Source organism: Chiloscyllium plagiosum, unplaced genomic scaffold (assembly GCF_037043375.1).
Source record: "Chiloscyllium plagiosum isolate Xiang-an unplaced genomic scaffold, Cpla_swu_hap1 HiC_scaffold_42, whole genome shotgun sequence".
Lineage (NCBI taxonomy): Eukaryota > Metazoa > Chordata > Chondrichthyes > Orectolobiformes > Hemiscylliidae > Chiloscyllium > Chiloscyllium plagiosum.
Genome location: NW_028270180.1, coordinates 33,967,237 through 33,986,664, shown reverse-complemented (window position 1 = coordinate 33,986,664; position 19,428 = coordinate 33,967,237).

Genomic DNA, 19,428 nt, shown 5'->3' with positions numbered 1-19,428 from the left:
ACTGTGGAGTTTGCACATTCTCCCCATGTCTGTGTGGGTGTGCTCTGGTTTCCTCCCACAGTCCAAAAATATGCGGGTTAGGTGAATTGGCCATGCTAAATTGCCCGTAGTGTTAGGTGAAGGGGTAAATGTACGGGAATGGGTCTGGGTGGGTTGCACTTCAGCGTGTTGGTGTGAACTTGTTGGGCCGAAGGGCCTGTTTCCACACTGTAAGTAATTTAATCTATATCCCCATCACCACCACCCCGCTAAACACCATCCCTTCCAAATGCCACCTCACCTTGGAAGTGGGGGTAGTAGGGAAGGGTTTGTAAATCCAGCCCAGATTTGTGCAGAATCTTTTGCTTCTTCTCAGTAGGAAAGTAATAATATGAAATCTGACCCTCCCTCAGCTCTCTGTGCCTGGCAACAGTGAGACAGGCTGTCAATCACACTACCTAGCCAGACCATGTTTATTTGAATTGGTTTCGATCTGATAATGAATTCCAGGTTTCAGCAAAAATTCATTTTCATTAGGAAAAATTTTTCAGAACTTAAAGTCACCTTTTGCACCTAGCTATCTGTCTCTGTCAAGTTAAAAAATATAAGTTGGACCTTAGAGAATAATTCCTCAGATTCCTGAGTTATATTGAAAACATGTTGAGCACTGAATTTCTCTGGGGTACTCCATTTGAAAATTCCTACAGGGTTTATGACTAAAGATCATTGGGAGATTGTATTGAAATTCCACCCCATTATAATATAAACCAAAACTAAATTCCAAATCAAAGTGTCTTATCTTGCAAACAGTTCCGTGGGCCACATTGAGTGTTTTGTACAGATTTGATGAATGTGTCACTTACAATGTAAGTATTATTTTCACCTGAAGGCTTTAAACTGGGATTTTAAAAAAGCCAACTTTGGAAATATTTTGATGTAATTTTGTTTGGACCATTTGTGCATTTTCAATTTGCAGTTTTCTTTGACATTTTATAATAGAACAGTAGTATTCTTACAGAGCAGAAAAAAGACATTCAGCCCATCATGCAGAATCTTTAAGGATCTGAACAGATGGGAAATGGTGAGGAATGTGGCAGAGAAGTCGAGCAAGCCTATCTCAACTTTGTGAGCAACTCACTGCATCTTTTATGTAACTGCTGGACTTTGAAGTGAGTTTCTTACAAGGTAGTGATGGGTTGCCTATGAGAGGGGGTTAGACCTTGTTATACACCTTATTAGAGTCATGGAGGTCTACAGCACCAAAGAAGGCCCTTCAGCCCATTGAGTCTGCATTGGTCAAGAACAACCACATAACTATTCTAATCCCATTTTCCAGCACCACAAGTGCTTGTTCATGACCTTATTAACTGACATCCCACCTCATTAATATGCAGCTTTGAACCTTACCGAAACTGTTGAACAAATTAGAGGCCGAGAAGTTTTGACAAGGAAATCAGAGCAGGAACCTGGCAACTTTAGCGAAACACTCACATTGGCCCAAACATTGGCCCAAACAATCTCCACTTTGGTCAGCAGCCTCTTAAGGCACTCTACATGGGCACTCAAGAGCCACTCTGGTCCATTGTAAACATAAGGCCGAAGATGCCTGGCCAGCAAACAGATGGCCATTAGATTGCTATTGGCTGATCATTGGTTCACAGCTACAATTCAGCAACTAGCAATGGGCATTGAAAGGCTACTCAAGGAGAGTTAACATACAAAGACAGGCAGCCAGCTCATGGATTAGTGCAGACCGCATCTCAGGGCTGCTCACGCTCTCTCTTACAGTTTCTCATTCAGAATAAAAAAGGACTGGTGTGTGAAGCATTGTTGTCAAGCAAACTAGAGAGAGTGTGCAGAGGGATGGCATCACCTGTGAAGCAGACTGGGCACACTGTGTAGAGGGTTAGCATCGCTGTGAAGCAGATTGAGCACAGTGTGCAGAGGGTTAGCATTGCTGTGAAGCAGACTGGGCACAGTGTGCAGAGGGTTAGCAAGACTTTGGTCTGCAGTTCATTCTTCTATGAACCAACGGCTCTGTCCTTGTGTAACCTCCCACTGTAGAAAAATAGAGCTTTAGAAACAGCACTTAAAGTGTTGGCAATGTAATCATGTTGCAGCCATGTTTGTGCTTTCGAAACAGTATCCCCAATTCATCAATTGCAATACAGTGAATAACGAAACATGCGTAATAACAGAATGACTTGAATAGTGAAAATGTTTGGAGTGGGAAAAAGGTCCCTGTGCGATTGGTATTCTTTAAAGGGAGTAGCTAACAAGCTCAGTCTATTGGAAGTCATGGAAGCTAAAGTCTCCTCCTTCTGCTGTCTGTCCTTTGCAACTATGTATGTACGAGGTGTGTTCAGCTGTAGCTACATTTCAGAGCTGGAGTCTGTGTGGACTCATTGGGATGCTAAGGGTGCTGTGAGTTGGTCACATTGGAAGTGAAGACTGAACTGGCAGAAATAGGCATAGTGGCCACCAGGCAACTAGGGGAAGGCAGGTGGTGCTGCGTCCCTTGTGGCTGTCTCCTGCTCTATCAGAGATATCGTTTTGGATACTCTTGGGGAGACAGATTCTGAAGGAATATCAGTGGAAGCTAAACCTATGGTACAGAGTAGAATAGAATAATGATTTATTGTCACGTGCATTATTACAAAAAAAGTGACAAGTTTTATAAGTTGCCAAGCTATGGCACTTAAATTAATGATAGAAGACATAAATAATAAGAAAAAGAAATTAAAGTTCATCATGTTTCAATTAACTGCTCCCAGGGTCAGGGCACGCTGAAAAACAAGGCTGAAACCACCACGCAGGGCTGGAACGAGACCACAATACCAGTCTGATACCAGCCTGCCATACTGAGATGAGGCCTCCACGCCAAGACTCAACCTCTGCGCTGGGCTGCTGGAATACCTGGAAGCTGCCTCCAAAGCAAGGACAAGATCTGGGACTAGACCTTGACACTGGGCTGCTGGAATAGCCAGAAGCCACCAATACAAACCTCCATAATGGGACAAAACCTCTACAATTGGATAAGAACATCACACTAGGCCAAGACTGCTCCTCCTGCACAAGACCGTCACAGTGGGAGGCCGTCACACTGGGAGACCGTCACACTGGGAGACCGTCACACTGGGAGACCGTCACACTGGGAGACCGTCACACTGGGAGATCGCCACACTGGGAGACCGTCACACTGGGAGGCCGTCACACGGGGAGACCGTCACACTGGGAGACCGTCACACTGGGAGATCGCCACACTGGGAGACCGTCACACTGGGAGACCGTCACACTGGGAGATCGCCACACTGGGAGATCGCCACACTGGGAGATCGCCACACTGGGAGACCGTCACACTGGGAGATCGCCACACTGGGAGACCGCCACACTGGGAGATCACCACACTGGGAGATCGACACACTGGGAGACCGTCAAACTGGGAGATCGCCACACTGGGAGACCGTCACACTGGGAGATCGCCACACTGGGAGATCGCCACACTGGGAGACCGTCACACTGGGAGATCGCCACACTGGGAGATCGCCACACTGGGAGACCGTCACACTGGGAGATCGCCACACTGGGAGATCGTCACACTGGGAGATCGCCACACTGGGAGATCGCCACACTGGGAGACCGTCACACTGGGAGATCGCCACACTGGGAGATCGCCACACTGGGAGACCGTCACACTGGGAGATCGCCACACTGGGAGATCGCCACACTGGGAGACCGTCACACTGGGAGATCGCCACACTGGGAGATCGCCACACTGGGAGATCGCCACACTGGGAGACCGTCACACTGGGAGATCGCCACACTGGGAGATCGCCACACTGGGAGACCGTCACACTGGGAGATCGCCACACTGGGAGATCGCCACACTGGGAGACCGTCACACTGGGAGATCGCCACACTGGGAGATCGCCACACTGGGAGACCGTCACACTGGGAGATCGCCACACTGGGAGATCGCCACACTGGGAGACCGTCACACTGGGAGATCGCCACACTGGGAGATCGTCACACTGGGAGATCGCCACACTGGGAGACCGTCACACTGGGAGATCGCCACACTGGGAGATCGCCACACTGGGAGACCGTCACACTGGGAGATCGCCACACTGGGAGATCGCCACACTGGGAGATCGCCACACTGGGAGACCGTCACACTGGGAGATCGCCACACTGGGAGATCGCCACACTGGGAGACCGTCACACTGGGAGATCGCCACACTGGGAGATCGCCACACTGGGAGACCGTCACACTGGGAGATCGCCACACTGGGAGATCGCCACACTGGGAGACCGTCACACTGGGAGATCGCCACACTGGGAGATCGCCACACTGGGAGACCGTCACACTGGGAGATCGCCACACTGGCAGACCGTCACACTGGGAGATCACCACCCTGGGAGATCGCGACACTGGGAGACCGTCACACTGGGAGATCGCCACACTGGGAGATCACCACACTGGGAGACCGCCATACTGGGAGACCGCCACACAGGGAGACCATCACACTGGGAGATTGCCACACTGGAAGACCATCACACTGGGAGACCATCACACTGGGAGATCGCCACACTGGGAGACCATCACACTGGGAGACCATCACACTGGGAGACCATCACACTGGGAGACCGTCACACTGGGACACCATCACACTGGTAGATCACCACACTGGGAGATCACCACACTGGGAGACCATCACATTGGGAGACTATCACACTGGGAGATCGTCACACTGGGACACCGTCACAGTGGGAGATCATCACACTGGGAGTGCCTCACACTGGGAGATCGCCACACTGGGAGATTGCCACACTGGGAGACCGTCACACTGGGGGATCGCCACACTGGGAGATCGCCACACTGGGAGACCGTCACACTGGGAGATCGCCACACTGGGAGATCGCCACACTGGGAGACCGTCACACTGGGAGATCGCCACACTGGGAGACCGTCACACTGGGAGATCGCCACACTGGCAGACCGTCACACTGGGAGATCGCCACCCTGGGAGATCGCCACCCTGGGAGATCGTCACACTGGGAGACCGTCACACTGGGAGACCGTCACACTGGGAGATCGCCACACTGGGAGATCGCCACACTGGGAGACCGCCATACTGGGAGACCGCCACACAGGGAGACCATCACACTGGGAGATTGCCACACTGGAAGACCATCACACTGGGAGACCATCACACTGGGAGATTGCCACACTGGGAGACCATCACACTGGGAGACCATCACACTGGGAGACCGTCACACTGGGACACCATCACACTGGTAGATCACCACACTGGGAGATCGCCACACTGGGAGATCGCCACACTGGGAGACCGTCACACTGGGAGATCGCCACACTGGGAGATCGCCACACTGGGAGACCGTCACACTGGGAGATCGCCACACTGGGAGACCGTCACACTGGGAGATCGCCACACTGGCAGACCGTCACACTGGGAGATCGCCACCCTGGGAGATCGCCACCCTGGGAGATCGTCACACTGGGAGACCGTCACACTGGGACACCGCCACACTGGGAGACCGTCACACTTGGAGTTCGCCACACAGGGATATCACCACACTGGGAGACCACCACACTGGGAGACCGTCACACTGGGAGACCGCCACACTGGGAGATTGCCACACTGGGAGACCGTCACACTGGAAGACCGCGACACTGGGAGACCGTCACACTGGGAGATCGCCACACTGGGAGACCGTCACACTGGGAGACCATCACACTGGGAGATCGCCACACTGGGAGACCGTCACACTGGGAGACCGTCACACTGGGAGATCGCCACACTGGGAGACCGTCACACTGGGAGACCATCACACTGGGAGATCGCCACACTGGGAGATTGCCACACTGGGAGATTGCCATACTGGGAGATCGTCACACTGGGAGACCATCACACTGGGGGACCGTCACACTGGAAGGCTGCCCCACCAGGCACCAGGCCTATACTGCCTTTCTGGGCCATTGGAAATCACCACATCTCTGGGTCTAGGCCGGGAGAAGACACCTTCTGCCAAAGTCGTCGAAAGAAAGAGAGGTACGATAATAAATGCAAACACGTTAAAACAAAAGCATAGAAATAAATAAAAATAAAACAGATGGACTAAATGAGCTCTGGAGTCCTGAGCTGTGGTGCCTGCACATTGAGCTCCCAGATTGCCACCATCTTAAAACAACACACCAGGGATGTTTGTTGTGCACAAGAGGGGAGGAACAAGAATAGTAGGGCTATATTGAGAGGTGATTCAATAGTGAGGGGAATAGAAAGGAGTTTCTGCAGTCAATAAAGATGGCATGTTGTCTTTCTGCTGCCACAGTCAATGATGTCTCATCTTTGATGAACTATTTGATATTTAGGGAGGACAGAGGATTAGGTAAAGAAGGTGTGGTAGAATTGTTATTAATCAGTATGAATGCAATAGTTAGAAAGGATTTTGGTTTGGAAAACTATGATATGGAATCTATGCGGGTGGAGATAATAAATATAAAAGAGTAGAGAGCATGGATATCTGTTGGTCCCAAACAGCACTGGAGATGTAAGGGAGATGTAAGGGAAGGTGATGGCCTAGGCTATTAATCTGGAGACCCGGGGAATGTTCTGGGGACTGGAGTTTGAATCCCACCATGGCAGATGGTGGAATTTGAATTTAATAAAAATCTGAAATTAAGATTTGACATGAAATCATTGCCATTTATCAGAAAAACCCATCTGGTTCATTAACGACCTTTAGGGAAGGAAACTGCCATCCTTACATCATCTGGTCTACATGTGGAACCTTTCTCATCAAAATCTCTCCTTTATTATACTTACATGCATTCAGCATAATTTCATCTATTGTCTGCCTCTGCTAAAATAACAGATTTGGAGTATTTTGATTACTTTTCTCTCGACCATGCAGGAACTGCTTTCACTTCCTTATGAAAGTGGTGACCAGATCCGTGGTCCTTAAAGCAGATTAAGTTCCAGCAGTATTTGAATGAGATGGATTGTGCCAACACAGGGTTTCTGTTCAGTTGTTCTGCATGAAAGCCTATTCACCATTAATGCACCAATAGTGGAACTATTTTATCTCTCAGTCCAATTCAGGCTCCTACCAGGTAACATATGTGTTCAAATTGACATTTTAATATATTTGCTCTCAACTAAGTTGAATATTGATATATAGCTGCTTTGGAGAACACATATCATTGCACGATGACATATCTGAGAGATGTATCTAACATGCTGTCATCGTATCACAATTTGCTTTATCAGATGCCTGCTATGTTTTTACTTATCTTCCTATTTTACTCTGGTATGACTTTCGTCATCACTGACTGAATGATACTGCACGTATTGCAATCTGGTATGAATTCTTTCAGTATGAATCACATTCCCAAAGTGTTGGCTGGTTTTACAGAACAGATATCATTAACACTCGGTGCAGCTGCCAAAATAGGGTTTCCTTCACAATTGAGCTGGCAGCTGTGGAAATATATATGAAGCAAGTTTTAAAAAAAACTTCTGCCATCAAAGTCAAACTGAGCAACATTACGTAATCACTTGAGTTGGTTGTTTGGAAAGGGATAGTTAGCATTCAGTCCACAATACTACGTCATTGTTTAGTTCTAGTGAAATTGATTATCTTGTTGAAATATTGACAGAACTCCTCACAATTCATTATCTCCCTCTAAAGCATTACACACTGTTCCAGAACAGTGTAACAGTCTGGACTGTGACCTTCCAACTTGCTGCATTTTTTATGTAACTGCTGTGCAATAGGTGAGCTTCTCACTTGGCAAATTATCATTGAAGGAGATCATTGCTTATCAACACAACAACTCACCTTGTTAAGACCCAGCTTCGAGCTGACTGAATAAACTAGAGTTGAAACTTTATTGCTGGAACAGCACAGCAGGTCAGGCAGCATCCAGGGAACAGGAGATTCGACGTTTCGGGCACAGGCCCTTCTTCAGGAATCTTTTTTGTAGAGAGAGGCAGAGAGCTTCTTCAAGGAAGGCATCCTTGTAAGAGGATTCGCAGTAGGTTGAAATCTTCGAGGAGAAAGTGAGGTCTGCAGATGCTGGAGATCAAAGTTGAAACTTTATTGCTGGAACAGCACAGCAGGTCAGGCAGCATCCAGGGAACAGGAGATTCGACGTTTCGGGCACAGGCCCTTCTTCAGGAATCACCTTCTGAATAAACTAGACTTCAGCAATTAACAAGATAGAAGACAGAGCAGCTACATGGAGATTTAAGCTCACAATTTGCTCCAAATGAGCTCTGTGTTGGATATTAGGCACAAATATTTCAGGAGAAAGTGAGGTCTGCAGATGCTGGAGATCAGAGCTGGAAATAACCCCAGGGCATCAATGTGGATTTCAACAGCTTCCTCATTTCCCCTTCCCCCACCTCATCCTAGTTTCAAACTTCAAGTCCCCTTGACTTGTCCAGACTTGTCCGACCTGCCTAGCTCCTTTTCCACCTATCCACTCCACCCTCTCCTCCCTGACCTATCACCTTCATCTCCTCCCCCACTCACCCATTGTACTCTATGCTACTCTCTCCCCACCCCCACCCTCCCCTAGCTTATCTCTCCACGCTACAGGCTCTCTGCCTTTATTCCTGATGAAGGGCTTTTGCCCGAAACGTTGATTTTGCTGAAGCTCCTCGATGCTGCCTGAACTGCCTGAACTGCTGACCAGCACCACTGATCCAGAATCTGGTTTCCAGCATCTGCAGTCATTGTTTTTACCTTGTATCTCTGGCATGTTCACTCACTGTCATAGCGCTCAATCACTCTGTATCTACCCTTACAGCATTCCTGCCTTGTATTGCCTTTTTGCACTTTTCTCCCTCAGTAACCAGGATCACAGTATTTTTTGTTTTGCTGTGCTGGTTAGCACAGACACCAAGCCAAGAAGCTTGTCATGGTGGCCTTAGCTTTCAGTCAAGAGAAGGGAGATAGCCTTCACTCAGGGGCTGCCAGCAGAGTCTGCCAAGGGTAATCCCCAATACAAGTCTGAGGGCTTGGACACAGTCAGGGAGATCAGGGTCAGGAGGGGCAAGTAGCTGAATATCGAAGCCCACAACCACTGTGACCCTTACTGTCCTATTGTAGGCTGTTCCCTCTTGGAATGAGAAACAGGCAGCTATTACAGGAGGTGGGAGTGAGTGGCACAGCTGTTATTGTTGTTGCAGTTAGGGAGGTGTTCCAAACGAGAGTAGGCAACACAGAGGGAATGCAGGGGTTAATGATGTCAAGGATGGAGTCAGCGACAGTGAGTGTGGATAGATGTTGCAAGCAATAACGGTGCATTGTGTGCAAACATGAATTGTTTTCACTAGAGCATCAGAGGCTGAGAGGTGACTTGATCAAAGTATATAAAATTCTACAAGGCATGAATAGGAGGATTGCAGGAGTCTTTTGCCCAGGATGGAAATTTCAAATAGCAGGCATTAGGTTTAAGGTGAGAGCGTGAAAATTTAAAAGAAATGTTCAAGGGAAGTTTTTTTTTACTTTGGGGGTAGTTGGTGTTTGTAATGCACTGCCAGGGGGCGGTGGTAGAAGCAGGCACATGAAAAAAGTGTAACAGAAACATGAACAGGATACAGACACTGTGCAGGCAGATGGAATTAGTTTAGAATGTCATCATAGTCGGCATAGACATGGTGGGCTATTCCTGTGCTGTACTATTCTACATTCTATGTTCTATAGTAGAGCTTGAGCCTTGGTGACAGTTGGATGCAGTAGCAGAGACAGAGTAAGGTATTAAAGAGGAGATGATGGCATTTATCATGGCAGAGCGAAGGCAACCTTAGCCCTACAGTGCTGGGCAATCCTCCAGACAGCTGAGACTGCACTGTCTCAAGTGCCAACCTCAGGCCAGGCTGGCAGAGTCTAGTATTGTGCTCTCTTCTTCTGGTCCTCAGGGAGGAAGGCACCCCACCCTTTGTGAGTTCGTTAGTTTGACTGTTTAGTGTTCTACATGATCACAAGTTGCCTGCCTCTCATTCTAGGTTAACAAGTATACTAAATTGCACAGGCTGGCATGTTAGTCTGTGTTAAAGAAAGCAACATGAGGTAGAGGCTGGCAGATTCTAGTATGAAGTAAAGTGACTGAGGGCTAAGAAAAACAAGCTAATATCCCTAAGATATCTCTGTTGGTGCAAAAACATGATGCAGAAGATTTGTGGCTACCTCCATTCATAAATTATGTAAGCAAGAAACATACAAGTTATAGGTGTCTGTGAACTCCACATCACTGCTGAAGGCCTGGGTTGGTGTGAGCATCGATTTGAGAGCAGGAATGATACCAAGTTGCATGGAAGAAGGTCAAGGAGGATGCTGGCTGGTGGACCATGAGGTGACAATGTTCAAAAGGAGTTGTTTGACAATTGATGAGCTTCAGCTGCCAATACCTGCCCTTGTCTTACATGTTGGGAATTTGTAGGGAGGAGAGTTTTTTAGATTTTAGATTACATTACAGTGTGGAAACAGGCCCTTCGGCCCAACAAGTCCACACCGACCCGCCGAAGCGAAACCCACCCATACCCCTACATTTACCCCTTACCTAACACTACGGGCAATTTTAGCATGGCCAATTCACCTGACCCTGCACATCTTTTGGACTGTGGGAGGAAACCGGAGCACCCGGAGGAAACCCACGCAGACACGGGGAGAACGTGCAAACTCCACACAGTCAGTCGCCTGAGGCGGGAATTGAACCCGGGTCTCTGGCGCTGTGAGGCAACAGTGCTAACCACTGTGCCACCGTGCCGCCCACTATGCCACCGTGCCGCCCACTGTGCCACCGTGCCGCCAGTTATTAGATTAAATTCCCTACAGTGTGGAAACAGGCCCCTCGGCCCAACAAGTCCGCACCGATCTGCCGAAGCGCAACCCACCCAAACCCATTCCCCTACATTTACCCCTGCCCCTAACACTACGGGCAATTTAGCATGGCCAATTCACCTGACCTGCACATTTTTTTTTGGACTGTGGGAGGAAACCGGAGAACCCGGAGGAAACCCACGCATACACGGGGAGAATGTGCAAACTCCACACAGTCAGTTGCCTGAGGCGGGAATTGAACTCAGGTCTCTGGTGCTGTGAGGCAGCAGTGCTAACCACTGTGCCACCGTGCCGCCCATGAGGGAGATGTTAATACAATGAATTGGGCCTGCAATTAAATGCAAATTCATGAAATAATGTAGGCATAGCTCAATGGTGAGATTCAGAAATTGACATTTGAGGCTTGAGGGGAAATCAGTGTCAAGAATCTATTGTCTCATTTGTTGCCATGGAGAGGGGAAATACTGTCCCATGATCTAGTCAAATTTCATCAAACAAGAACTTTCATTTTTGAAATATTTTTCTTGAAGAGGTTGATTAACTCATTGAAGTTTTTGTTTTACATTTACTTTTAATGGTTATATGGCCAGAGATTTGACTTTTTTTTCATTCGAATGCAGATAAATAATTTCAATAGTTTCGGTCTACAAGAGGGCTGACTAATCCTTGATTATCTCATAGGACTACGATTAATCCAATGGACAACTTGTTGCAAACAGAGTTATTGTTCTTGGCTAATTACATCAATTCTGTTTCCTCACAGGTTATTTGAGGAAATAACTATCCCAAGGGCCTGTGTATATTCTTTCATTAAGAATACATGGTCTATCTCTATCCGGTGATTAAACTGAAACTGGCTGCAAGGCTTTGAGACAGAATATTGTGCAGATGAGAGCCTATTAACTGATTTATAACATTCTACTCTGCATTGTTTCTCAGGATATTTCCATATATCAAATAATGTGGGTTATCCCCACAGGAAGTTCATTGCTCTCTGGTTATTTTTGTCTAAGGTGGAAGGACAGAGTGTACCAATGATCATCATTGGGCTTAGGTGGTTATAGGGAGATTGGCTGTCTGCATGCTAACATTTCAGCATTTATTAAGTTCCACTAAGACTTAAGGTTTCTTACTCAGCCTACACTGACAGCACCATGTTTATTGAAACTAATTTAATTCCTTTTGTCATGACTCCAAAAGAAACATATTCAAATAATATGTAAACCATTATTAAATTGTTAAACATTGGACTACATTCCAATGGTATGAGCATGAACATCCCAATTTCTTCAAGCATTTTTCCCAGTCAGCAACGATATTACTGAGAATCCATCAAATAGAATCAAAATCTAATTAGTGGGTAAAACAATAGAGATTTTATATCAAATTTTATCACTTGAAGAAACGGATTGTTGGTAGCTTGGAAGTTATTTTGACAGATATTTTGACAACTTTATGGATTTTGTTCTAGGTTAATGTTCTTTTGAAGCTGATTTTCAATATTTGTTTATCTTGGCAGTTTTATAAGGTTTTAAAAGGGTAATGTCTTTTTCCCCTTATACATTTTCAATGACTTTTTTTCAGATTCTGAAAGATAAGATTTATATGCATTTGGAGAGGAAAGGAAAGATAAAGGGATAATCAGCATGGTTCTTTCAAGAGAAATCATGTCTCACAAACTTGATTGACATTTTTGAGGAAGTAACCAAAAAAGTTTGATGACAGAGCAGGAGACATTATCTACTTGGACTTTAGTAAAGCTTTGGCAAGGTTAGTCCACATGGTGGACTAATCAGTAAGTTTAGATCACATGGGATTCAGGGTGAGCTTGTCAATTGGATATAAAATTGGCTGAGTGGCAGGAGACAGGGTGATGGTGGAAGGTTGTTTTTCAGACTGGAGGCCTGTGACTAGTAGGGTTGTACAGGGATCGGTATTGGTTCTGCTTTTGTTTGTCAGTAAGTTGGCGAGCAACACCAAAATTGTGGCATATTGGACAGTGAAAAAGGTTATCTAAGATAGCAAAGAGGTCTTGATTGATTGGGTAAATGGGCTGAGGAGTGGCAGATGGAGTTTGGATAAATGCGAGGTATTGCATTTTCGTAACACAAATAAGGGCAGGACTTGTACAATTAAAAGTAGGGCTTTAGGTAGTGTTGTGGAACAGAGAGATCTAGGGGTTCAGGTATATAATTCTTTGAAGTTGCATCACATATAGACAAGGTAATTAAGGTGGCATTTAGCATGCTTGCCTTCAATTGTTCAGACCTTTGAGTATAGGAATTGGGAAGTCGTGTTGAAGATGTACAGAACACTGGAGAGGCCTCTTCTGTAGTAGTGTGTCCAGTTCTGGTCAACCTGTTATAGAAAGGATATTATCAAACTGGAGAGAGTACAGAAAAGATCAGGATATTGCCAGGAATGTAGGAAGGTTTGAGTTATAGAGAGAGGCTGCTAGGGTCTCTCCACTAGAATGTAGAAGGTTGAGGGGTGACCTTATAGAGGCTTTTAAGATCATGAGGAGTATAGATAAGGTGAATGGCAGGTGTCTTTTCCCAATGGCGTGGGATTTCAAGACAAGTGGGTATAATTTTAAGATGAGATGAAGATTTAAAAAAGGTCCTGAGGGGCAACATTGTTTAAATACAGACAGTGATTCGGATGTGGAAGTAATTCCAGAGGAAGTGGTGGATGCAGGTTATAACATTTAAAAGACATTTGGATAAGTACATGAATAAGAAGGATTTGGAGGAAGGACTAGTTTAATTTGGGACTATGGTCAGCATGGACTGGTTAAACCAGTCTGTTTCCACGCTGTATGAGTCTATGATTGTATAACTCAATGATTGTTTCTTTATTTTGACAGTTTTATGAGCATCCCAATATCATTATGTGACTCGGTGTATTGTAAAGACTTGGCCAAGATTAGATTTGAAACCGAGGCAATGAGGATTTGGGTGTGGTATTAGTATACAGGTCATTCTGCTATAATGCGTGTTTTGTTAACATGAGTTTTGTGATATGATTGATGAATTAGGGACACTGTTTCTAAAGCGCCAACTTTTAAAAAGTGTGTTGGCTGTAACAAGATTACATTGCCAACACTAAGTGCTGTTTCTAAAGCACAATTTTTCTATAACGTGAAGTTGCACAAGAATGTAACCATTGTGTTACAGAAGAATTAACTTTATAATACAGGTTAAGGAAAACACCAGGTTCTGTGTTGCATTTAAGAAATGGGACTGAAAAAAGGAAAGGATTTCCTGCAGATGGCAGAGTTGTCCCCAGCAATCCTAAGGCAAATTTCGAAACAGAAGTTGATCGATTTGACGGGTAAACTGGAGGTACAATTGCCTATACAAACTAAAAAGGCAGAGGTAATTGAAGTACTAGTACAACATATGGGGTTTACAGGAAATACAAAAGCGGTAGATTACTTTCCCCTCACACACAATGGTTAAAGTATGGTGTATTGCGTACAAATGTGGTGGAGGCAAGTTCAGCTGAGGCATTCAAGAGGGCATCGGATGATTATTCGGATAAAAAATATTTTTTAAGTTTGCAGGGAAAAGGTAAAAAATTGGCACTACAAGCCATAATATTCATTCAGATTGCAGGTGCAGACACAATGAGCCAAACAGCCTCCTTCAGCACCATATGCCTTCCGATTCTTAAAGTATGGATTAGAAAAAAAAATCCATTGTTTGGTCCCTAGAAACTAACGCAGCAAACCTCAGATGGAAATGAAAAGCAACAGCACTATTATCAAATGCCCAACTTGTGAAAACAACATTCTCAATTAGGTTTCATAAAGCATCTACTCCAATTCACCCTGTGGAATACAGTAACACCAAATATGTCTCACTTTTTGATTCTAAAAATATTTCTTGATCACTTTTGCAACTGAATTTGTAATTTTCTCTATAGTTATCTATCAATAACTGTAATGGCCATTCAATTCTCCTCGATTCATTGAGGGCTCTTGAGAGCACTTGATCAATTACCACCATTAAAAATCTCCCTGTATATTCTGGAAAGATTACTCCAGGGCACCAGGATTTTATTTGAATGTTGTGAAAACAAACCATGCAACTGCATCTGTGCAATCACATTAAACCATAGCAAAATGTTGTATTCAACACTTTATTTATAGAAAAATACTGTTTAATGTTGCAAACACAGTCTTTAGATATGGACAGTCCAGTATAAACATAGTTTTAATCAATATCATAAACAAGAAATCCCTGCTCTGTTATCACAAGTTTGGCTCCATCAACCTAAAATAATCCTAGTTAAATCTACATTCACTAAACCTTTAATTTTATTTGAAACTTTAAATTTATATAAAAAGAATTGCAGAAATGACAAGTACAATGTTTAAAGTTGCTGCCATTTGTCAAATAGAGTAACATGCTTTAAAAATTTACATATTCACTTTTGAAATATTAATTTTATTCCAAGTTCATTATGCTAATTTAGAATATTACACTGTTAATTACAGAACTGTAGTTTCTGTGCAAAGATAACTTTGTATAGATTACCATAACATCAATGGCAGCAGCACAACAGGCAGTTGGAACTAAGCAGGGTCCCACATACACAGGGAGGTTACTTATTGCTGTGATCATAATTCTTTGATAATAAAAAGCATTTAAGTTCCATGCTCTGGTGTCCTTGATATATGAGTTAAGGTCTGTAATTAAAAACACAACTTTTTCAATCCCTACAGTGTGGAAACAGGCCATTTGGGTCAACAAGTCCACACTGACTCTCTAAAGAGCATCCCACCCAGACTCACTCCATCCTGAGAACCCTGCATTTCCCATAATCCTGCATAATCCACTGAACCTACATATCCCTAGACACTATGGGCAATTTAGCATGGCCAATCCACCAAGCCTGCACATCTTTGGACAGTGGGAGGAAACTAGAGCACCCGGAGGAAACTCTCACAGACACAGTCGCTTGAGGGTGGTTCGGTGGGGTAGCAATGTTAACCCCTGAGCTACCATGCTGCCCAAACATTTCTGGTGTGGAGATAGTCTGTTATCACAGTTTTTGGATGCTCCCAATAACATCCAGGGCAGATGAGCTTGCATTTGTTTACTGTATTAACATTTCTTTCCCCCATTCATGTCTATACATACATGAATATCCCTTTGCTAACTTCTGAATTTGTCTGAATAAGTGAAGCAAATCCAAGAACTTGGCAATTAGTTCATAAGACAAACGTTTCACAGTGTAAATGGTGGAATCAATAGTTACAAATCTGATTTGCAGTGCAACATAATACATTATCAAAAACATAATTTGGTGATATAGTTTTATTCAGATTCTCAGATAATCTGAAAAAAATTTACGTAATTTCTAAATGGGTGATAACCAATGCTTTCCATGACAGGATGCAGTGCTGGTATTATGGAAACATTTCGAAGATATAGGAGGTGTTCCCAGGATCCAGCAACTTAATTGCTCCAGACCTTCTGCTGTGCAGTCCTGAGGAATGTTACTTTCCACTGGGAGTACCCAACCACTTTTACCGCAAAACAGTCAGGAAGGACTGGTTAGGGCCAAAACAACCATACAACCTTTGAGGACCTATAGAAACATTATAACAGTGCAACTAAAATATGTATAAGATTAAAATTTGTATGTTAAGTCAAAGTACGTTATGAATAAAGACGTTTTGTTATTCATTAATGGGATGGAAGCATCCCAACATTAAAGCCAACATTAGCAGTCCATTTCTCAATGGCAATTAAGGATGGGAAATAAATTCCAGTACTCTTTGCCAAGCATGCCCACATCCCAAGGACAGATTTTTTAGGAAGTACCATATCATGCAAATATCATGTTAGAATATTTGATTTTTAGAATTTACAAAGAATAATGTCTAAGTCGGATAACAACGTTGTCAAAATTGGTGCGTTAACGTATACTTTCCGGTGTCTCAAAAACATTTCTAATCAGAATTCATAAATTAAAGTGTAATCTCTCAATTATCATCTGATAATAAAGCTGAAATGTGGCCAGAACACCAGTAAACAAGTCGAATAGATTAGATCACTTCCATAGGAAGTGGCAAAGCTTCTTAATCTTTAAAAGATTGAATTTGTTAAGCTACAAAGTAAGTACACTCACAAACATTGCTGTCAGTTTTGAAGTTAGTCTTCAGGTAAGATTTAAGCTGAATGAAGAGCTCTTTAGCTCCATTTTGGCTTGGGAATCAAAAAGGTGAATTTATGATTTCAGGAATGTTATTGTGTTTTGGAATTACTTTTAATCTTAAAATTTTAATTAACAAGTCCCACTGCAGTGACAACACAAATGGCCAAGTCTACCTACAGTGCCTGCTTTCTGTTTAAGTTCCAGCCAACTGTTAACTGTGCCAGTGCTCTACCTCAACCTTGACGTACTTCTCAGAAGAAACCTGCCTCTGAAAGATTGGATGAAGCAGAGAGTTGGATGACGGGAGTACCTGCCATCTCCCAACTTTGGTTATGGAGCAAGATCAAATGGTTCCTTCGAGCTCCAGCTTCAGCAGTGTTTAGTTAGCAGTTGTTCTCAAGAAAGATTACAGAAAAATCTGTTTAAAACATATAGATTTTGAAGGAATATTTTGGGGCACATGCTACCATTTTCTTCTGTAAAGACTGAACTCCTCAAATAGACCATTGCAGTAACATTTTGAGTAGAAGATGTTTCCTGCTAACTGATTTTATTTGCAAGTTCCTATCACTGAGCTAGAAATGTTGCCCAGACATCTCTGTGGAGAGCAGTATGGTTGGTGACACAAGTGGATGTGGGACCAACCAGCTCAGTTCAGACCTGAAAAACCATCCAACTCTAACAGGCAACACTAAATAAACACAAACTTACAGTATTTATTTTCAAAAGAGACTAACAGAGTGTCTCAGGCTCGAGAAGATAGTGAAACAGAGGTAAGGGATTTATTGTTGAAAATGGGATATTTTATCAAAAAAAAAAGGACTGTTTGACTATTTCTGAATACCACTTATGAAAATGTTTAGAGTCAGATGGACTGTTTGATCTGGTGAGGCATTTGAAGACAGGATAAAATCTCTAAATGCACTCCCAGTTACAGTCCAGTGCCTCTGAATGACAATGCCTCCAATATCAGCCGGTCAAACACTAATAGCATCAATAGGTCCCCTCCCAATCACATTGTGATCAGGGTCACATGGTCAGTGAGGAACTTCAGCCCCTCCAACTGGGAATGAAATTTTAGCAGTAATTTTTCCCATAATTCTTTGCAGTAAATTACTTTCGATTGAAAAGTAGAAAACTGAAAATTTAAAAATTCTCGAGAAAGGGAGACAACAATACAACACAAAGCTGCTTGTTTTACTTGAGCTTCATCTGTAAATTTACTTTATTCAGCTACCAATTCAGTTATCGAGCCATTGAGGATGTTAAGGGCAATTCTACCAATCTAGACTTCTCTGCAGGTGGGACCTTTGAACATTATCGACCCAGCTGTTCTCTTTTATTTTTAGTCAGTTAATTCAGAAACAAATACAGAAACTCAATGTCTTTCTGTGTGGAAATGAGTTGGACATAATGAGCTCTCTTAGGCACTCACTGTGCTCACTCCTCAGCATCAATGTTGACCTGAACAAGTGGGACACCCTCCTTGTTGGAGGGCTAGATAAGCAGAACATTTTCACCTCGCACTTGCACCTCGAGGTGCTTCACAATTTTAAATCATGACAGCAACTCAGGACTTGAATAACTTTTGGGCTGCTTTGGTTAGAGAGGACACATAGGATATGACTGAACTGCTTGTGACTCTCCAAGTAAAGGGAAGAGCTAGGTAGCCTTTTCTTGAACTTCCTTTAGCATCTCTAGATTGAGGTCCAACCTCCTTCCTGTTTGCCTTCTGAAGCCAAGTAAGGAAATGCAAAACCTCAGTGAACTGCTTGACTGTGAACTCAGCTTCCTCTCTCACATCCAATCCATTATTGACACAGTCCACAGCCGTTCTCACTTCAATGCCCAACATTCTCATCTTTTCTAATTTCAACTCTTCAAAAGATTCTCCACACCCAAAACAATGCTGCCCATCTTTGTGAGCTCCACACTGCATTTAAGGATCATTTCCTTCATAATGAACTGGCTAAAACCTAATTAACCACTTGGATTTTATTGAAAAGACAGTTACATAAAGTCTATTTGCATTGTTGTAAAACGGGCAACACTGAAGTGAGTATTATTTTCCTAAGAAAAGTCACCCAAAAGATTTGTTGGGGAGACAATATTATTATCTCGACTCCTGTAAACAGTGGTTGAAAAACATGTCAAGGCAACTCATTTCAGGAATCAGGCTTTTGTGAATTCCTGTTGAGGTTATATATTCACAAGGAATAGTTTCTCTTCTAATCTCATGCTGAAAGCTTCATGGTATACCATATAAAGTTATTTTTTTTAGTCAGTAAACTTAAAAAAAGGTCTACTATCTAAAACTATGTGAAACAATGCTTGCATTAAAACAATATTAGTTGAAACCAACAACGTTCAACTTGGCTCAAACATCTGTCTGCTTGGCTGCCTCATTTG